The sequence below is a fragment of the Podarcis erhardii genome, assembly GCF_964252035.2.
Source record: "Podarcis erhardii genome assembly, chromosome: 12".
NCBI lineage: Eukaryota > Metazoa > Chordata > Lepidosauria > Squamata > Lacertidae > Podarcis > Podarcis erhardii.
In genome coordinates, this window is record NC_138513.1 from 37,401,342 (window position 1) to 37,422,831 (window position 21,490).

The 21,490-nt window shown below is 41.7% G+C and overlaps 1 protein-coding gene and 1 long non-coding RNA gene across 11 annotated transcripts in view; one reads left to right on the plus strand and one right to left on the minus strand.

The window, feature by feature from the left end:
- LOC309325710 (uncharacterized protein) overlaps positions 1-7,995 on the plus strand; it is an 87,360-nt gene extending 79,365 nt beyond the window's left edge. Inside the window, exons 3-4 of the transcript XR_014149891.1 lie at positions 7,630-7,740; positions 7,893-7,995. The gene's annotated coding sequence lies outside the window, so the exon portion shown is untranslated. The remainder of the gene's footprint in view (positions 1-7,629; positions 7,741-7,892) is intronic.
- Positions 1-21,490, minus strand: part of LOC309325729 — a 101,865-nt gene that overhangs the window by 64,126 nt on the left and 16,249 nt on the right. For 8 of the 10 annotated variants that reach the window (XR_014149917.1, XR_014149918.1, XR_014149919.1 and 5 more), the window contains exon 2: positions 9,271-9,335. This is a non-coding gene — a long non-coding RNA (uncharacterized lncRNA). Of the gene's footprint in view, positions 1-9,150; positions 9,336-20,828; positions 21,047-21,490 lie in introns of those variants that run through there. The other 2 variants (XR_014149922.1, XR_014149923.1) reach the window with 2 other exon arrangements.

The following is a 21,490-nucleotide window of genomic DNA, read 5'->3' on the forward strand; positions in this document are numbered from 1 at the left end:
AACACAGGCTAGTTACCATCTCAGGGCATATTACTTAGTGGTAATAGTGGTAGAGTCCCCCCCCCCCGAATGGTTCAAGCCCTTGTTCAACCGGGACCACAAAGTAGCTCCCAGGAACCTTGTTAATTATTTGCTAAACCCTTTGATGATAAAAGAAATACCACTAAATGTCATGATGCTACTAGTTCAACCATTTGCTAGTCAATGGGCCCCTAAGCTATTACCCATAGTTTCTCAGTTCTGATACAATGGGAAACGATAGCCAAGTGCAGCTTTCAAGCATCTTTCCCCACTCACAGAAAGCACACACCACTTGTTTGATTGTCTGAATGCATTTGCAGCAAGTCCCTTTAATTTTGATGGAGTTACGAATTCTTTCTCCTACTTCTGGCAAAGTATTGGAAGATGCAAGAACTACCTACTCTTGAAGAATGGCAGACAAAGGTGATTGACTTTATGGGACTGGCAGAGATGACCGGCAGAATTCGTGACCAGGGGAAAGAGGCAGTGGAAGAAGACTGGAAGAAATTTAAAATATATCTTAAAAACTGTTGTAAAATTGAGGAGTGTTAAGATGTCAAGGGGTAAGAAGCAGAGAACTACAGCTGTAATTAACAAATTTGTGGGAATTTAATGAAGGGAACTAAATGGATAAATTGACTAAAGGGTTGCTAAAAAATTTTAAAATAAGGATGCAGCGAAAGGGAGGTAAGGGGAAGTCGATTGAAAGACGTTACAAGAAAATAAGATTATGAATTTATTTATGTTTGATTTGTTTATGTTTGTTTGTATTTTGTGATGTGTTTGTTTTTTAATTATGTGTTTTAAAATTTGAATAAAAATTATTATATAAAAAAAACACGAATTCTTTCTCCTAGTACTGTCGCCAGAGAGAGGCAGACAGAAATGAGGCCGCTGCTCTGCAGACAGACAGACTGATGATAAAGAAAAAGTTTAATATGTCAAAAGTGCCTTTGTTCAAATATGTAGAGGGGTTCAGACCACTTGCTCCAGCTGTGCCTAGTGTATGTTTAGGAGTGCAATGCCTCTTGTTTTGGGAGATGGATTCAGTCATGGGTAGGCAGACTAAGGCCCAGAGGATGGATCCGGCCCAATCGCCTTCTAAATCCGGCCCACGGATGGTCCGGGAATCACCGTGTTTTTACATGAGTAGAATGTGTCCTTTTATTTAAAATGCATCTCTGAGTTATTTCTGGGGCATAGAATTTGTTCATTTCCCCCCCTTCAAAATATAGTCCAGCCCCCCACAAGGTCTGAGGGACAGTGGGCTGGCCCCCTGCTGGAAAAGTTTGCTGACCCCTGGATTCAGTAGATAGTCTTAAGTTGAATGAGCAGCATGTATGTCACACTTCTCTCCGTGTCATAAAGAAGGCTTCCTCAAACTCGGCCCTCCAGATGTTTTGAGACTACATTTCCCATCATCCGTGACCACTGGTCCTGCTAGCTAGGGATCATGGGAGTTGTAGGCCGAAAACTTCTGGAGGGCCGAGTTTGAAGAAGTCTGTCATAAAGGGTAAGGAAATAAGTACTGAAAATAGAAGCAATTCAGTATATAACCCATCTCCTGTTATACAGCTAAAGTTACCTGTGCTAATTGTAATCCAATTACAAAGCTCTCATAATACTTGATAGGCCCTGTAGTCCAGCTCCACTTTTGATATGAAAATTTCTATACTCCATTTAATTCACAATGAATTCAACATGGTATTGTGTTTAGCTCCAAGACTACTAGAAAACTATTCAAGAATTATGAGAAATGGGTACCCCTATGCCTGCAGCTCATACTGGTCATCTCACCCTCTTCAGTGTTATCAGTTATATATCAATACCTAATCATACTAGAAGCACATCTCTCCAAATGTAAAACAAACAAATAAACAAACAAACAAAAAACTTCTGGTAACAGGGTATAATTTTCTGCTCTATTTGCCTTTCCATACCTGCACAGGGCTATTTTGAGGTATTGTATGTGCTACTTTTTTGTGCACTTGATACATGTAAGTCATAAGACAGGGGTGTGGGACCTTAGGCCCTCCAGATGTTGGGCTCCAACCTCTATCAGTCCCAGCCAACATGGCCAATGGGAGCTGTGGTTCAGCAACATCTGGAAGGCCACAACTCCAATTGGTCATGCTGGCTGGGGTGGATTGAGGCTGGCACTCAACGATATCTAGATGACCACAGATTCCAATTTACAAGTGCCTGTGTATGTAGGGATTTTTGTTTGTTAGTTACAAAAACATTTTTATACCACTTTTCAGTACAGTGGTACCTCGCGTTAAGTACATAATTCATTCCAGAGGTCCGTTCTTAGCCTGAAACTGTTCTTAACCTGAAGCATCGCTTTAGCTAATGGGGCCTCCTACTGCCACCGCGCAGCCGGAGCACGATTTCTGTTCTCATTCTGAAGCAAAGTTCTTAACCCGAGGTACCATTTCTTGGTTAGTGGAGTCTGTAACCTGAAGCATATGGAACCTGAAGCGTATGTAACCCGAGGTACTACTGTACAAGCAAGCCTCCACCCCCAGGATGGTTTTACAACAGTAAAATCTCAAAACACTTTAAAAAGTAGAAAGCGTTAAAAGTCACTGCAAGACAATTAAAACTTTTTTTAAAAAACAACAACTAGACTTAAAGTTTGTTGGAATGAAAATGTCTTAACCAACTATCTAAAAGGCAATAGAGAAGAGTATGGCCTAATCTCTCTTGGGATGGAGTTCCATAGTCAAGGTGCTACTGACCAGGAACCCCAGCAACCATGCCTGTCTCGGTGGTCATCTAGGAACTCCACTGGGTCCAAAAGAACCCCAAAACTGCAAACCTGGTCTTTTAGAGATAGTGCTGCCCTGAGCATCTAATCCTGGGTCAGCATATCTACTAATTAGACATGCTTCTGTCTCAGTTGGATCAAACTCTTCTGTCTTTTAGCCTCCATCTCATCCATCACTGAACTTAGATGCTACCAGTTTCAGGAGGATCCCTACAGGCTCCTTGGCTCAGCTGCAAATGAGATGCAGCTGGGCCTTGCTAGCATACTGTTGGCATCCAACACCCAAACTCCCGATGACCATTCTCTGCAGTTTTAATGGAGATGCTAAACAGCATGGAGGTCAAAATAGAGCCCCAAGGGATCCCAATGGCCAAGTGATCCAACAGAAGACCGTCAACACCACCATCTAACTAGATTGGACCAAAGCTACCACAGAACACTGCTTCATGCCCAGAAAGATTCCATGCTCAAAGGTACAGAGAGTTCCAAAATCCAACTGAGACACAGACCCCACCATATCTAGTGCCTGGTGTAGGGCATCCACCAAGCCAATTTCACCCCAAAATGGACCTGACTCTAAGTTGGGAAAGATCTAAATAATCAGGAGCATCCAAGAAAGTCTGAAGTTGAGTTGCCACAAACTTGCTCTAACACCTTACTCCAAAAATTGTGATGTTAGAGGCTGGCCAAAAATGATCAAGGATGGTATAGGCCAAACAGTGCTTTTTAATATATATATATATATATATATATATATATATATATATATATATATATAAAGCAACCAGCAATCTTACAAATGCTTCATTAGCAAAGTTGGGGCTCAGCCCTCGTCTTCAAGCTGAAACACATCAATCAAAACAGGACAAGCAGGCACTGATGATTTGTGGGCTACATCCAATAAGAAGTCCACATGTGACAGAAGGGACTGGTGTTAGCAAAATGATGACACTCTGTGCCCCACAATACATTTTCCCCTAGTCGCTTTGCATAGAACAATGCAGTGTAGGAAGAAGATTTGGGGGCAGCCCCAATGGCTTAGTCTGAAACACTTTTATCCTGTGTAAGCACCACTAAAAGGCACATGATATACATCGGAAACTGCCTATGCGCCCAACTACCACAGTACAGACTCAGAAGAACAGCACCATTTCTCAATGCACAGCACCCCTTGCATTCGGTGTAACAGATGAGACAATGCAGTCTTATACATGTCTAAAGGTAAAGGGACCCCTGACCATTAGGTCCAGTCGTGGCCAACTCTGGGGTTGCGGTGCTCCATCTCACTTTATTGGCCGAGGGAGCCGGTGTACAGCTTCCGGGTCATGTGGCCAGCATGAGTAAGCCGCTTCTGGCGAACCAGAGCAGCACACAGAAACGCCGTTTACCTTCCCGCTGGACTTGCACTTTGACGTGCTTTCAAACTGCTAGGTTGGCAGGAGCTGGGACCGAGCAATGGGAGCTCACCCCGTTGCGGGGATTCGAACCGCCAACCTTCTGATCGGCAAGCCCTAGGGTCTGTGGTTTAACCCACAGCGCCACCTGCGTCCCATGGTTAGGTGAAGTTATGAACCAGTAAATATTAATGTGGCCTACAGATTAAAGTGCTAAATTAATTCTTCGTTGGGCTTGACTAGGGATGCGAGCATTTTCGGATCCAAGATGTACTAGAACAATTGTTGTAAATGAAAGGAACAAAATTTGGTACAGCTATTTTCATCCAACAGATCATGAAATAATGCTGATGAGAAATAAAGGAGCTTTTCATATGTTCATAGGTACTGCTCTCAACATTACAAATGCACTTGCCCAGTAAATAGATTTTCAGTGCTTCATTTTTACTCATTTTTGCCTTTTAAAAATGTGTTAATGTTTCAGTAGTATGCCACATAAAACAATTTCACACTTAAATTTCCCATTTTTTTAGCCCAGGTATTTACAGATTATTGCAGAAATGGTGTTCCTGCACAAATACTAAATAACCTGCTAACATCTTTGCTCCAGTGCTGTTTGCTGAAAGAATTATTTCTTGTATTCCACACCAGCATAATGATTAAAATACTGGTAAGTAACTTGGTATTTTTTATTAGTGAAGCCTATATATGTCTACCTAGAAGTAAGTCCCATTGAGTAAATGGGTATACAACTGCAGCTTAAAAGGCCTTCTTACTCATGATATGATGACTTGTCATGTGTTTATCTTAATAAGCTCTCAATTTTGTTTTCTTGGGTTTTGATTCTGAGCTATTAATTTGGAAATCATAAGATAATTTTTAAAAATCTACAGGAGCCACTACAGGAGTCTACTTGCACTTTGACGTGCTTTTGAACTGCTAGGTTGGCAGGAACAGGGACCGAGCAACAGGAGCTCACCCCGTCGCAGGGATTCAAACTGCCAACCTTCTGATCGGCAAGTCCTAGGCTCTGTGGTTTAACCCACAGCGCCACCCGCGTCCCTTATACATGTCTAATCCCATCTAAACATCTCACTAAGAATTAGGCTTGGTGCCATGTCCCTTGTCCTTCCAGAACATCATGTTTCCCATAAAGCCTTTGGTGAGAATTCCATAGCCTTATCTCAACAGAAACCCAAAGTACACCTAACAGCCTTTGCTCACATTCAGCCCCCTGGTGCCAATCTCCCTTTGTGATCTCCAACTATAAAAACAAAGGAAGACTGAAAACTCCCCAGGCCTGTCTTCTTGCTTGCCTTGCTCACTAAAGCACCCCTGATGAGGTGCGCTATATAAATGAGGCTTGAATTTACACACGTATGTCCATCACTTGACATCTCATGGCTCTGTTGAAAGTTAGCTCTTTGTGCGGCATTTGGTTTGTGAATGGCTGTTTTATATTTGCAGGTCAACACTCGTGGCATGGGTTCACACAACACAGGAACATGCCTGTGCAGAAGAATCATGCCAAGATTTGCACAAATCAACAAGACGGCGGGTCACCCAGTGGCTGCATTCAGGTGCCACAATAAACTATGGCCTGTCTTCACTACTGTTTGTTGAAAGGACCACTAGGTACTGTGAATCAGAATCTTTTCCAGAAGTGTTCAATCATGTTTTTAAAAAGGCATTTAAAAGCCAAACTGGTTCTGCTCATTTGAAGCGTTTCTTCCCCCTTTGAGACAAACACAAGGAAAAAATCACAAAACCTAAGTCCTCTCAGAGGATCATTTTGCAAGTTTACCATGAAGTATTGTTGGTATTCTGGTTAAACAAAACACCGTATTGAAACATTCACTCTGTGTGTGTGTGTTTTTAATCAAAGTTTAAACATCAGAGGCAATGTCTCACTAGTTCAAGACGCAGGAGGAGGGAGCCACACACAACAAGAATGCTATCTGACAAAGAAATCTGCGAAGAGACTTAAAATGCTACATTTTAAAGCAAATAAGAACTGTGTAGACAAGCAATGGATTTCTGTCTTCCTTTGTTATATCAGCTTGTGGCACTATTTATGAAAAAGAACTTATTTGCATGTTATATAAAGAATGGAGTTTGCTCCAATGTTAAAATCACTTGCTACTACTTAAACATTAAAAAAAATGTCTCTCTCTACTCCCAAGAACTGCTAATTCAAATCACTCTTGTGCAGGTACTTGTCTTGGTGACACTTCAGTATATTCCATTCCACTCTTCTTTCTCCCAGCGTAAAGTAACAAGAGCTGAAACCAAACACAACAATCCCTTTCTATCTGTGTAATAGACCTTTGTGGTATAGGGTGTTAATCTCCAATTTTCTCTGTAAAGCATTTATTATGATGGTTAGTAATCCTCTACTAATATCTACAATCCTATACACGACGACATTTGTGTATATTCCAGCTACAAAGGTTACAGATAGGGAAAAAGACTCACTGTTTCAAGTAACACCTTCAGCAGCTAATGAGTTAAAGATGATAAACGATATTAACAAAGGAAAGAGGATCTTTCCTTTGTTTCCTATAGAACGTAAGTTTACAGCAAAAGGTGTCTCAACAGCCATAATGAGAATTTCCCAGATGTATTTATTCTTCTGCTTCCTTAAAAAAAGAAAACCACACACTTGGCAAGAATACCAAGAGATACAGGCACCACCACTTCACTGAATTTAGAATTCTGTTTTGTAAATTTCTCCCCTTAAATCTTAGGTTTGAGAATATATGTCTGTGTGTCTGTCTGTCTGTCTGTCTGTCTGTATGTATGTATGTATATATGAATCTGTACGCCATTTTGTACTTGCTTAAAACATAAATATCCCCAAATCAGAAAAGTACATAGAATTGTATCCTGCCTGCAGAGCAGGTGGTGCCACAACAGACAAGTAAAAATTTTAAAAATATATAATTGCAAGTTTTAGTAGTTTTGACATTGTGTTAAGACTTCAGCAATCCATTTTGCAGCCTTCCTTGTCTGAATTGGTATGTATGTGAATTCAGAGTAAGGTTTAAAGTTATTCGTTTTGCATAAAATAAAACCAAGATTTTCATAGTGCAATCACTAGTTGTTTAGAGTCTCCCCTTATTCTGAGGAGCAGTAAGTTGGACCTTTGCAAATGCAATCATTCCATTGGAAACAATAGGATAATTCTAGGGGGTAAAGAATTAGTCATGGCAACTGAAGAACTAACTTTAGCCTTCCCGTTTTTAAAATAAAACCCACAGATCTGAGTAGCAAAGTTGATAAACTATTTTTACCCTATATAAGCCCTGCTGTGGAATTCATCAATAAATTGAAGCATTGACTTCACCCACTATGATAAATGAAAATAACCTATATTATTATACTCTGCTGTTTTGTCACCCTGACAAATCTAATTTTTAACTTTCATTATCCTTGCAAATCCAGCCTAGTGCAACAGAAGGTTCCCAATAAAAATGGTACATGATTATGAATCAGTGTTCAATGAAGTCATCAACAAAACTCATAAAACAGAATTTCTTTACCATTTTAAAACAGGTGAATATTATAGCCGAACTTACATATCTGTCAAGAATACATCTCCATTACAATACCACCCATGTATTTTTAGAAGTCCAAGTTGTATTTTGTCCTCAGTTTTTCTTCAAAAATATTAATGCATCTCTCTTTTCTCTTTGTTATACCCTTAGACTTGAATCAACCTACGGGGATGTTACGGACATGAACACATGCATATGGTAGACTTTGCAAATTAAACAAAGCAAGCTCAGTTTTGAGAGATCAGAACTCCCCCACGCTTAAGAAAAATGGAGAAGTCTGCAGATTAAAAAATGAAATAAAATATTTATCAAAATAAAGAATACATTTGTTACTGATGAAACAGGCTATTTTTAAAAATTCTTTTAATGGGACACTTTTTACATTGGGACAGTTTGTATGTATCAATGCTTATGGGGATAGGAGGAATATGGATGAAGAATGAACAAAAAAGCCACAATGGCTTTTTTTTTTTAAAAAAAAAAAAAAACTTACTGCCCAAGAACATGCTTATAGTTCCAATTTGCTGTAATTTACAGACAAGGTGATGCATACATACACACACACACAATTCCTGTATCTCCTAAAGAAAATGAAGAAATCCACCATCTCCTTATTATTTCTCGCTACCCGACGCACATTATACATCCCAAGAACTCGATGCAAGCAGAGATTGCCTTAAGACAAGAGGAGAGAGTGAATGCAGCCGGGTTTCCCTTTCCACATTATTTGCAACAATGTTTAGCAACCCATATAATACGGGAAATTACTCTTCTCGTTCCAGACAAGTTATGCTATTTGCCCTGCACAGCTCAGAACTTCCAGTACTATTCTGTTGCTGCAGGGGACTGAATGAGTGATGGAAGGCAGTGGCAGTGTTTTAAAACATGTCTCTTGACAATCTATCCGGAAATGCATTCCTCTGCATTATACTGCGAGCGCACAAGACAATGCTGCAACCCAGCTGTGTCCAAGTACAGACATTTACATCTGCTGTTTTGCCTTACACCGAGCCGAGCCCCCTGAAATCATGCAAATCACACGGCTGCTTTACATAGCATATTAGAAATCAGCGCACACGGAACAAAAGCTTTTGTTTAGGCAGGTGGGTGATTGCGCGATCCCAGGAAGTGCAAAGATACAATGGAACATTTCCTTTCGGAACTTTCTTTTTTAAAAAGGCAGCCTGCTGTCATTCCCCTAACCCTAAACAGCTAAAAGAGGTGGGGAATCCGTTCTCTCCAAACGCCCCTGTCAATTCAGAACAGCTGTCAGGAACAGAGCAGCAGATTCAAACTGAAACACCGGGTCTTGTTTGGAAAAAGAAGAAGACAAAGCGGGGTGCGGGGGCCGACGGAGGAGCAGGAGGAGGAGAGAAATAAGGCTATCTCCATTTTCAGGCTTACTTACAGCATTGTGTCGAATGACACAGGACGGGACAGGTTTTCCAAGGGGCTTTATATCCCGTCTCGGGTAAGATGCATGCACAACACAGCAGTATTCCAAGTCGACAGCAAGGAAGGCGCTTACCTTTCCAACACGTTAACAAAAGGAGAAGCCGCTCTCCTGTTCAGCTTCCCCCAACACGGATGCCTCTGTGAAGAAAAGGCAAAGAGGAGAAAAGAGGGGAATAGGTCAGCTTGGGAACTGTGCAGAGGCACTACCAATCTGTGCTGGCACCTATCTCCTACTCTTTCTCTCTCTCTCCCTCTCTCCCTCTCCCAACTCTCTCTCTCTCTCCCCACCTCTGCATCACAGCAGGCTACTGTAGCCAGGAGACAGAGGTGCTTAAATTAGAAAACCACTGCCAGAGGAAATAAACAGGAACCACAGCGACCCCCTCGACCCCAGCAGCCATCAAATCCGGGAAGATACAGTGCACATCTGTTTCACGAGGCCCCTTGGGATCGCCAACTCCAGCTACTTACCCTGTCTGCATTATTAATAGATGTTAATGGCTCCATTATATTGGAAAGAAAGCCTTTTGCTTTCCTATCCTATGGAAGCGCAAAGGAGTTTAGTTTTTGTTTTTTTAAAAAACGAAAAACCACAAGATAGCAGGCAACTGCCTCCATGGTCCCTGGGCTGGCAGAACAGCCACATTTCTCCACCCCTTCCACCATATGCATATCCACTGCTGGGACCCCACCCTTCAATATACCAATGTGAGTCGCAGAAATTGATTCAGGGCAGCAAACGATTGCAGTAACGGAAAAGAGGTGCAGCAGAGACGTCCAGCCACAGGGCTACTTCCCAAATAAAAGAACATTTTAAAAATGATTATTATGGTTGGAAATGTTCATTTGGAACATCTTTTCTACCTTATGTAAAACGATGCATAGAATCAAGAATTCAAATAATCCATGGCATCCTACTTAAATGGAGGGGCTGGAAATTATGTGCCTTCTGTGGCAGAGACAGTATATTTAGGATCTGGGGCGGGGGGAAGACTTCAGCCCTCTGATTTGTGAAAGAATGAGATAATAAAGTATGCTGAAGTGCTAGGCAGTGAATTATATTATTATTATTATTATTATTATTATTATTATTATTATTATTATTATTATTATTATTAAATATCTGGGTTTCCTAAGGAAGTGGCATGCCCCCTCGAGGTATTGTGTAGGACAAGCACACTTTAAAGTGGTCAACAGACACAAGCACAGAGATATCGATCCGTTTTTAAAACCAGATCTTACTAGGAAATGTTGCCGAAGCTACCACCAAGGAATAGAGAGAACTAAAGGGTTTCCAAACACCCTTTCGATAGCAGTACATGGGGGGATGTGTACTTGTCAATATACTACTACATGTTCCTTGGAGTTTGCATCAATAATACAGCTCGACTGAATGGGGATCTATGAAAGAGAGAATCGCAGCTACAGTGCAAGATATTTCACAATAGTGTCTACTCATTAAATATCTGTGCATGTGTGCATCTCTCTCCTGTCTCTCTAGTGTCACGTTAAATGATTCCCAGCTAAATTTAGCTTTCAGCCCAGGGAATGGCAGCGAAAAAGGCTCTTTTTTCCAATGCAGAAAAGGCGAGTGTTGAAGTTTAACTGATTTTGTTTGCTGCTTAAATTAAAATATACAATGCTACATATTTTTATAGGCTATGCACCGGGTGCTTTTTCATGGCCGTGTAGAAGGCCTTGGAATAAGCCATCAAGGCAGGATTTTCTCTGTTCCTGATGCAAGATGCAGCTGTTTGCTTACTTCTGACAAATACATGAGAAGTGTCATTAATTCATCCGAGACAAATGCAAAGCAATTGGCTTTGTTGCCCATTGCCTCTATACAGATTTTTTTTAATGAGACGGGCACTGCAAGCGTTCTGCAGAAATGAAAAAACACAAAGATCGACTGTATTAACTGTGTCGCAGACAGACAGACTCAGCACGACAGTCTTCATCTCCCTCTCTAATTATTTATCTAGATAAAGCTTGACTGCTGGAAAATTAGCTCTTGACAGGAGGTAACTGATCTGAAAGGTTGCTTTTTTGACTACGAAATTGTGAACAGCCACTGCTGCGGAGGCCAGCGAATCACGGCAAGGGCCAGTGTAAGATTCAATTGAAAAACTGGTCTGTCTTCATTCATCTCCAGAAAGGGAACCAGGAGCAATGAAAAATTGGGGAAATACCTGCACTCAAAAGAATTTCAAAAGCACGGAATCTGGCTATTTGCACAGGATTCACAGAGAACAGGAGAAACACACTGTTCGTTTCTTATTGTAATGGGTTGTGTACGTGTTTCAATTTGCTTTGCGCAAACAAAGACTTTGTAATCCCGATTTACGCAGGGACTTTAAAAAAAAAGACAGAAAGAAAAAGCCCGCAGTGATTCCACCGTGAATATTTACTATGTTCTTTTGCATGGATTTTGTTCACAAGATCAATATAAAGCATGGGTTAAATTCTAATGCAGGCTAATAAAAGGAAGAAGAAAGTAGATTCGAGGAGGGAGGTTTACTTGTCTAGACCTCCAGCTATAAGGGGGAAAAATCTAATTTCCAATTTTCAGATTTGACAAGAATGTATGACTACAATCCATTCCCCCCACATCCAATAGCCCTCAGTTCCCATCTATTCACTTTTCACACATGGGCGTAGCCAGGTTTAATTTTTTTTGGGGGGGACGCTTTTGTTGGGGGGGAGAACCTCATTTGTATTGATTTTTACTGATTATGGGGGGGGGCAGCTGCCTCCTCGCCCCCCTTGGCTACACACATGTTTTCACACTATTCCAGCAAAGCAGTCCCACCCAAAACAACCCCCTCCGCCGGGTGAATGCTATAATTTGTATGCACTGTACACATCTATACTACAGAAAAATGACAAAGCTTGAACCAGATACACGAAGTTTTTGGGAGAATAAAGTGTTAAAAACTGCAGTAATTTAACAGTAAATCAAAGTAGCTAATTATAAAACAAGAACGAAACAAAATAGGGTTTTAAAAAAGCAAACTTGCAGCTTATACACTTTTGGATTCCACATATCCAGAGCTGTAGTGGAACCACTGGCAATTACTACATTTTCTAGGTTTACTTCTTCAAATACGACCGAGAACCAAGTTTTTGCTGCATTTTTATACCAAATCCCAGATCAGGCTAGTTAGCAAAGCCACCTGCTTTACCTGACTGCAGAACAAAGAGCATTTTTCTTCTCCCATCATCTGGTTCCTAAGCCACACCCTTTTGTCCGTACAAAGCAAAGGCTCCTTTTCATTCTGAGCTGCCTTTTGCCCACCCCAGCGTGAATTTTTCACAATAATTTTGCAATAGTAATTAAAAAACCCCAACAACATTTCCAGGAAGGACAGAAGACTTGTGGTTAAAACTCTGTCCAGGTGCAAAATGCAACGAAACGGCATGGAAATGCCGTCAGGTGCACAGTATTACATTTTATGTTTGTGTGTCACTACTAACCTGCATGGAAGCTTCTGGATTTATAGAAGCTTACAGCTGTGTGAAAAAAGCCTGATCCTGAAATATTAGCATTATGAATGGCCAGGAATGATGGGAGTTGTAGTCCAGCAAATGAATGGTAGAGAGCCAATGCACACCTTAATTTATTTACAGACACAACGATTGCCAAAGCAGGTTTCCAGAGACCACTATGGGCTTGGATGATCATTCAGTTTAGCTCTGTGGACAATTTGAGTTCACTTACTGGTCAAATATGATGGCTAACACACTGGCAGGGCACAAGGATGAGTCATGGCTTAGTGCACCAGCCCCACAAAACTTTAATTGAGTCAGGGCCTCTTAGGAGACAGATGATGCAGGCTGGCTCTACTTGTCGATATTCACCCTAAAAGTTACGCTGCGCTACAAAGGACTGTGTAGAACTCTACAGGATGTGGTATTAGTGTGTGAAAACAGTCAAGATCCAAGAGTGCCCAGGCACAATGCACCTCCAGAGGGTGGAGACCTCAAGCGCCATTCTGGCATCTGGGCATCTTCACTGGGTTGCAGGTGACCGATAGCCAGGTGCAAAATGCGCCTGGCGCCTGGCAGACCTCAAACGCAGACTGCAAGGGAAGTTTCACCTGAAGCTGAGTTGTGCAAACAGGCCTGTGAGATGACTCCACATACCCAGCAATTCAATTATGGAGGCTTACTGGAAACATGATGGTGCAGAAGCTCAATCCAGGTTCAGCCAGTTAACATCTTGGTACAGAGGGACCCTTCCAAGCAGAGAATAACAATCCAAGAAAGTGGACAGGTGGCAGCTCTCAAACTGATGAAAGCCACAGGGCTACCATGCTGCACCTTTACTGCTAAATCAGAAGGCAGCAACAAAGCATCCTGGTCATTTTTATCCACTCTGTTCCCCAAGTCCTGCTCACTGCAACAGGCAGGAGAGGAAGAGGACAAAGGGGTTCAGGGCAAGCCTCCACCAATGGCCGTGACTGGCTGGGGGGGGGGGGGCGACAGTGACTACCAACTCCTTTCTGGCAGCCACCTGTCTCTAGTTATTTAGCACTTTAATACAGTGGTACCTTGGTTCTCATATGCCTTGGTTCTCAAACACTTTGGTTCCCAAACGCCGAAAACTCAGAAGTAAGTGTTCCAGTTTTTGAAAGTTTTGTCGGCTATTGTTTCTGGGGTGCCTGCACCAATCAGAAGCTGCACCTTGGTTTTCGAACATTTCGCAAGTCAAACGGACTTCCATTTGGTGCTTTTGTTTTTGCTATTTAATTTAAGTTTTTGTTTTTGAGGCTTTTTTGGTTAATTTGTTTTTGTGACTGTGTGGAACCCAGTTCAGCTACTGATTGAGCGTGTGACTGCGGAAATGGATAAAAGCCTCCCATCCAAACAATGACTATCATCAGTGCAGGGAAGAAAAATAAATAAATTTTCATTTTTATCATGTACAATACTGTCTTATTTTTATAGTACAGTACATTGATTATTGCTTTCATTTTATGGATCAATGGTCTTGTTAGATAGTAAAATTCATGTTAAATTGCTTTTTTAGGGGTTGTTTTTAAAAGTCTGGAATGGATTAATTCATTTTGCATTACCGTACTTTCTATGGGAAAGCACATCTTGGTTTTGGAACACTTTGGTTTTGGAACGGACTTCCGGAACAGATTAAGTTTGAGAACCAAGGAACCACTGTACCGATTGGTTTCTGGGCCCCATTTAAAGTGCTGGTGCTGACCTATAAAACCTTTCATGGCTCAGGAGCTCAATATCTTAAGGGCCGCCTCTCCCCATACAAACCGGCCACTGCACTTGTCATTCAAGGCCCTTCCCTATGTCCCTCCCCCCCCCTCAAGAGGTTCCGAGGGTGACAACACGAGAATGGGTGGCTCCCCATCTGTGGAAGGCTCTCCTCAGAGTGGCTTGTCTGGCACCATCATTACATGTCTTTAGGCGCCAGATGACAACATTCCTCGTCACCCAGACCTTTGGCCATTAAATAATCTATGCCCCATTAAATGTGAGGGGGGGACTGTTATAACAATTATTTGGTTATTATACAGTGGTACCTCTGCTTACGAACTTAATTTGTTCCGGAGGTCCGTTCTTAAGCTGAAACTGTTCTTATCCTCAGGCGCCCTTTCAATAATGGGGTCTCTGGCGCGTGATTTCCATTCGTATCCTGGGGCAAATTCGCAACCAGAGCAGCTACTTCCGGGTTAGCGGAGCTCGTAACTTGAAGCGTTTGTAACCAGAAGTGTCCGTAACCAGAGGTACCACTGTACTGTGTATTATTATGCTTTGTAATATGTTTTTATTATTACGTTGTATAAACTACATTCTTAATGTTGTACACCACCATGGGATCCTTGGATAAAGGGTGGTATATAAATTGAAATAAGGACGACGACAATGACAATGACAATAATAATATCATCTCCCTTCCTGGGTGCTCTTCATGCTGGACAGGATGAACAATCTCCAACATGTCTCTCCCAAATTATTGAGTACGTGCAGAAAGCTTGTGAAAGGGTCAGCTCTTTACTTCATGCCAGGCTCAAAGATACTTGAAGCAGCAGGAGAAACATCTCAATCCCAGCATCTCCAAATCCCAGCACGAACCGAGAGACGCCTCTCCTTTCTACATGCCAGTGAAGATATAGTGTCTATGGCAACAGTAAATGGTGGGTTACCAAAGCCAGTTAAAGTTTGTAGAAGCTGGGTGAGAGAAGTTCTAGTGCTTTGTGTCTTTAGTCACTAGGAAATTTAAAAGTGTAGAACAGTTTCCCAAACTTGAGTCTCCAGCTGCTTTTGGACTACAATTCCCATCATCCCTGAGTACTGGTCCAGTGGTCCAGCTAGCTAGGGATGATGGGAGTTGTATTCCAAAAACCGCTGGAGACCAAAGTTTGGGAAACCCTGATGTAGAAGATAATCCTCCAGTTGCAACCTAAGAGCCCCCAGAAGGTGCAAAAAGACCACCTCTGAGTTTAGTATGTACAGGAACATCTCGCTTAATTGCGCTTTGATTTCTTGCACTTCGTGGATATTGCTGCTTACGAGGACGTGGGTGGAGCTGCAGGCAGCCTAGCTGCTTCCAGGGGAAGGAAGTCCCCCCACTGCTGCTGCCCATCTTCTGACCACAGGACTGGAGCCGGCTGATGCTGGAGTCAGGTTCTTCCCCCTCCTGCCCCTGCAGCCAGGAGGCGCCTGGCTTAACAGACTACAGTATAGTGTAAACGTAACTTTTATATGCACTGAAAAAATGGTGTGGTTTGCTTATTGTTTTATTGCAGAGGTCTAGAACAGAACCTGCAAATGATGTAATGGTGGTATTTGACTTCTACTAAGATGGCAAAAATGTATAGGACAAGTACAAATACCTGCTGGAAATGTAAAGAAAAAGAAGGTTCCTTTTACCATATGTGGTGGACCTGTAAGGTGGTAAAAGCTTTCTGGGAGATGATATATAATGAAATGAAAAAAATGTTTAGAATAACTTTTGTTAAAAAACCAGAAGCTTTTTTATTAGGAATTACAGGTACTGACATCCCAACGGACCAGAAAATACTTTTTATGTATGGAACAACAGCTGCTCGGATGCTACTAGCCCAGAGATGGAAAGTCCCTGTCAGAGAAAAATGGCAAACCAAGCTGATGGACTATGCCGAAATGGCAAAGCTGACTGGATAAAAACTTTACAATTGAATGGGGAAAAATTGTGAGTTATCGAAGAGACCACTGTAAGCAGATGGAAACACTGGCAGGATTTTGATTTCACTTGTAGTGTAACAATTACCATGGACAATATGGATTAATATAAAAGTTAAGAGTTTGGAAGAAGACACAGTTTTAAATGTTTAAAACGGGACTGGGGGGGCCTGAGATTCAGAGAAATCTCTGTATATGGTTATAAATTTGGATTTTTAGAACTTTGTACAGTGGTACCTCGGTTTACGAACTTAATCCGTTCCAGAAGTCTGTTCTTAAACTGAAACCATTCTTAAACCGAGGCGCGCTTCCCCTAATGAGGCGTTCCACCACCGGTGCCCTTCCACCGTTCGGCTTCCGTTCGTAGACTGAGGTAAAGTTTGTAAACCGGGGCACTACTTCTGGTTTTGCAGAGTTTGTAAACCAAATTGTTCATAAACAGGACTGTTCTTAAACCGAGGTACCACTGTATTGGAAAAAAAAAAAATCCTAAAATAAAATAGAACAGAACCTGCAAAATCTCCAAGGTCTGCTTGTATTCCATTCTTCATTCTCTCTACTGTAGCCCAGTGTTAGAGCATCTGCGCTACATGCAGAACGTCTTGGGTTCAACTCTCGGCATCTACAGGTAGTAATAGGAATGCTCTTCCACCATCTGAGACTCTGCAGAGCCACTGCTAGTAGCTGCCTTTTACTTGACTCAGTAAAAGGCAGCTTCCTATGTTCCTATGAGCCCGGCTTCGGCTGGGGAGGGCAGGATATAAATAAATAAATAAATATAATAATAATAATAATAATAATAATAATAATAATAATAATAATTATTCCTACTCATCCCCAAATCCAAAGAATCCAACAGCACCTAAATATAATTTGGGTTCCCTTCCCCCTCTACAATTCTACAATTCTTTGATTTCGATTCTTGGATTTGGGATGCGAGTACAAAGACAGGAAGAAGAAAAAATATGTGTTCGTAGGATTTCCCCTTTGGGGGAGAATATGGAAGAATAATATAAGTGAACCTCAACTGCAATTGAGAAAGTGACTCAGGGTGGGGTGTGTGTGTGTGTGTGTGTGTGTGTGTGTGTGTGTGTGTGTGTGTTAACTATTCCTTTGATCTTCAACTTGCAATTGTTTGCTTAAAGCGATGGGAAGTATTTGCCGCTGGTCCTTTGTTGCGCTGTTAGTGAGTAATACTGAATTAAGGGAAGATAAATGGCTAGACCCCTTTTCTAAATTTCAGAAACAATTTTTTTGTGCAAAGTGTTCAATATTCAGAAGCATTTTCTGGGAGATCAGCATTGAGTAGATCTCTCTGGCAGCTGTTAGCCCTAGATGGATGGAGAGCCAGATGAAAAAATGCAGCACTGCAGACTGGATATCAATACTGTACCAGAATTCAGTATCAGGAGTGAAGAAAAAGTACACTGGACGTAAAAGTACCGGGTGTTGACCTGGAAAACACACAGATCTGTAGAGAATCCCAAGTACTTGTAAGTATTGTATTAATTCCATACACACATAGAGATCCAGACTTAACTTATCCTTTAGAGCAGGCCTACTGAAATCAGTAGGATTTAAGTTAAATACAACTATCACTTGGTCAACTTTTTATCACTGCCTCTGAACTAAGAAATTTGTTTTTGGAGGTGCAAACAGCAACTTTCACCACTTTATTTTCAAACTATCGATGTATTTCACATTATTAGATCACGACTAACTAATTGCCATGATTTCAGTCCATCTTCTGTAAGACTGGGCCCAACCCATCAGCAGAACTGATGGATTGCTTAATCATGTCCACTCAGAAGTCCTTCTTATTTAATTAAATAGGGCTTACACCCAGGTGAGGGGGGTCAAGAATGGAGACTATGAATGAATAAAGGGCAACAAAATTATCTAGGTATATATATAACCACGTGATAAACTATCAATCAATCATTAGCAGGACAATGCAAGGAGAACCTTGCCCCCTTTCAGCACTGGATCTGAAATCCAGGGAAGCCATGATCCATATTCACCCTATGATTTACAAAATTAAAATTATAACAAACACTTTTTGAAAACCCTCTGCTTTATGCAAGCCCTGTATATGCACAAGCAGAAAACTTGTACTTCAAATATTTAAGTACAAGGTAACAAGTACTTGCATGCATGCTTAAGTTTCTGAAACTCAGGAAGGGTGGGGAAAGTACTATTCACCCAGTGCTTTTCCAGCTGCATTGGCTTCCGGTGGAGTAGAGGGTCAGATTTAAGGTCTGGTTTTGACCTTTAAAGCCCTTCACGGCCTAGGACCCTCATACCTATGGGATCGCCTCTCCTGGTATGCCCCACGGAGGGCCTTAAGGTCCATATATAGCAACACCCTAGAGGTCCCGGGCCCTAAGGAAGTTAGATTAGCCTCAACCAGAGCCAGGGCCTTCTCAACACTGGCTCCGGCCTGGTGGAACGCTCTGTCTCTTGAGATCAGAGCCCTTCGGGATCTGATCTCTTTCTGCAGGGCCTGTAAGACAGAGTTGTTCCACCTGGCCTTTGGCTTAGAACCAGTTTGATTCCCTCCCCCCGCTTTCTTTTTCCTTTCTCCTCCTATGAAGAGATTGCACCCTAATGTTTTAATGTTGTATCTTAATCTTTTAAATTGCATTTTAATCAACTTGTTTTTATTATTGGTTGTTAGCCGCCCTCAGCCCGGTCTTGGCTGGGGAGGGAGGGCTATAAATAAAAATTTATTATTATTATTATTATTATTATTATTATTATTATTATTATTATTAACTGAGGGGACAGGACAACAACACAAATAATAATAATAATAATAATAATAATAATAATAATAATAATAATAATAATTTATTATTTGTACCCCGCCCATCTGGCTGGGTTTCCCCAGCCACTCTGGGCAGCTTCCATAAAAACCAGAAATACACTAAAATATCACAGATTAAAAACTTCCCTGAACAGGGCTGCCTTAAGATGTCTTCTGAATGTCTGATAGACTGATAGACTATATGGAACTGATAGACTATATGGAACTGGCTGAGCTGACCGGCAGAATCCGAGACCTGGGAGAGGAGAGGGTTGAAGAAGACTGGAAGAAATTCAAGATTTATCTACAAAAATATTGTAATTTGGTTGAATGTTAATAAGGATGCTAGATCACAAACAATTGAGCACCATTAAAATAGTTGGAATTAGGATGATAAGTGAGACTGAGGAAAATATAAACTTTTTGGAGAATTATTAAATTATATTTAAATGAGCGAGACATAAGAATGCAAACAAGTTGATAAATTGCTGGCAAAAATTTATAATGATGTAAGTGGGAGTGGGAGACGTGAGGGAGTCCAAAGAAGTTATGAAATTATGTTATGAAACATGTTATATTGTTTACTAATTTTGCATTTGTATTTAAAAATCTCAATAAATATTTATATATATATATAAAAAAGATGTCTTCTGAATGTCAGGTAGTTATTTATCGCTTTGACATCTGATGGGAGGGCGTTCCACAGGGTGGGTGCCACTACCGAGAAGGCCCTCTGCCTGGTTTCCTGTAGCTTTGCTTCTCGTAATGAGGGAACCGCCAGAAGGCCCTCGGTGCTGGACCTGGATGTACTTTCATATACATCCCCCGCTGGATGTACATTCCTATACATCCCCCACTGAGTGCCATCTACTAGTGTGGACATTGAGAGACTTCCGTTGAAGTGGCTCTTGTGAGGAAAAATGTTCACAAAAGCACAACAGAACACTCTGGCATACACACAGTCTCAGAGAAGATGCAATATGATGTCACAGCCAGGTTGACCCATTCACCTTTGAACATCATTGTGGTTAAACGTTGAAAATGCATGTGCGATCCAGACCAGAAATAATCAGGGATCAGCTCTGGAAAGTGTGAATTATAACAGAATTATGCCTCAGAGCCTGTACACTTTTGCTTCATACTATCCATACCTTTCCTACTGAGTAGACAGATATTGTGAATTACGGATTGTAGGTAAAGGACCCCTGGACGGTTAAGTCCAGTCAAAGGCAACTATGGGGTTGCGGCGCTCATCTCGCTTTTAGGCCGAGGGAGCCAGCGTTTGTCCAGAGATATCTTTTCGGGTCATGTGGCCAACATGACTAAACATTTCTGGCGCAACGGGACACCGTGACAGAAGCCAGAGCACACGGAAACGCAGTTTACCAATTACAGATTGTACCCTAAATGTTACCAGGAGATGGTCAGTCGGTAGCTGCTAGAACGAAGTAGGCCAGGCAATTACAAACGAATCCTATTTTCAAGTTTCAGACAGGTGAACCATGAAATGCTCCAAAGACCTGCATGGGCACCTGTGCTTTTTTAATATATCCAATAGTTACTAGAAATCCACCTCATTTCAAGTTAATTTAAGAAATCTGGCACCGTGTCAGTCTTTGGGCCCTATTCTTCCATGCCTGCAGTGCATGACTCTTCCTGTCCTGAGGCGAAATTCCCCCTGGTTTCTTGCCACCTCTTTCTCCACAGAGATGGGTCTCTTCCCTCCGTTCCTCAGGCTCCTCTCCTTTTCGCTCGCTGCCTATATTTCCTGTAGCCACCCTGCCTCTTGGGCTCTCTTCCCAGTCAGCTTTCTATCTGGCTTTTAGAAGACATCTGAAGGCAGCCCTGTTTAGGGACGTTTTTAATGTCTGATGTTTTATCGTGTTTTTAATATTCTGTTGGGAGCTACCCTGACTGGCTGGGGAATTCCAGCCAGATGGGCGGGGTATAAATGATAATAATTAATTAATTACTATTGTTATTGTTGTTGTTGTTGTTGTTGTTGTTGTTGTTGTTGTTATTATTATTATTATTATCATCATAATCATCATCCTCCGGCTGCCTGGCAAAGTGTCCTTCATGGGCTCCCTCAGAGTCACTGGGTTGCCACGGCGACCGGCAGCAGCGGTGCTACTACCTGCAGCAGGTGGCTGCAAGCCACTCAGAAAGGTAATTACCCACAATGCCCTGCGAGAGCATTGCTCTAGAACATTCTGGGGGGCAAATGAATAATGGGGTGCTTCCTTACTGTCCCCTACAGCTGCTCCACAGGCAGGTCTGGATCCTAGAGACAGGAAGG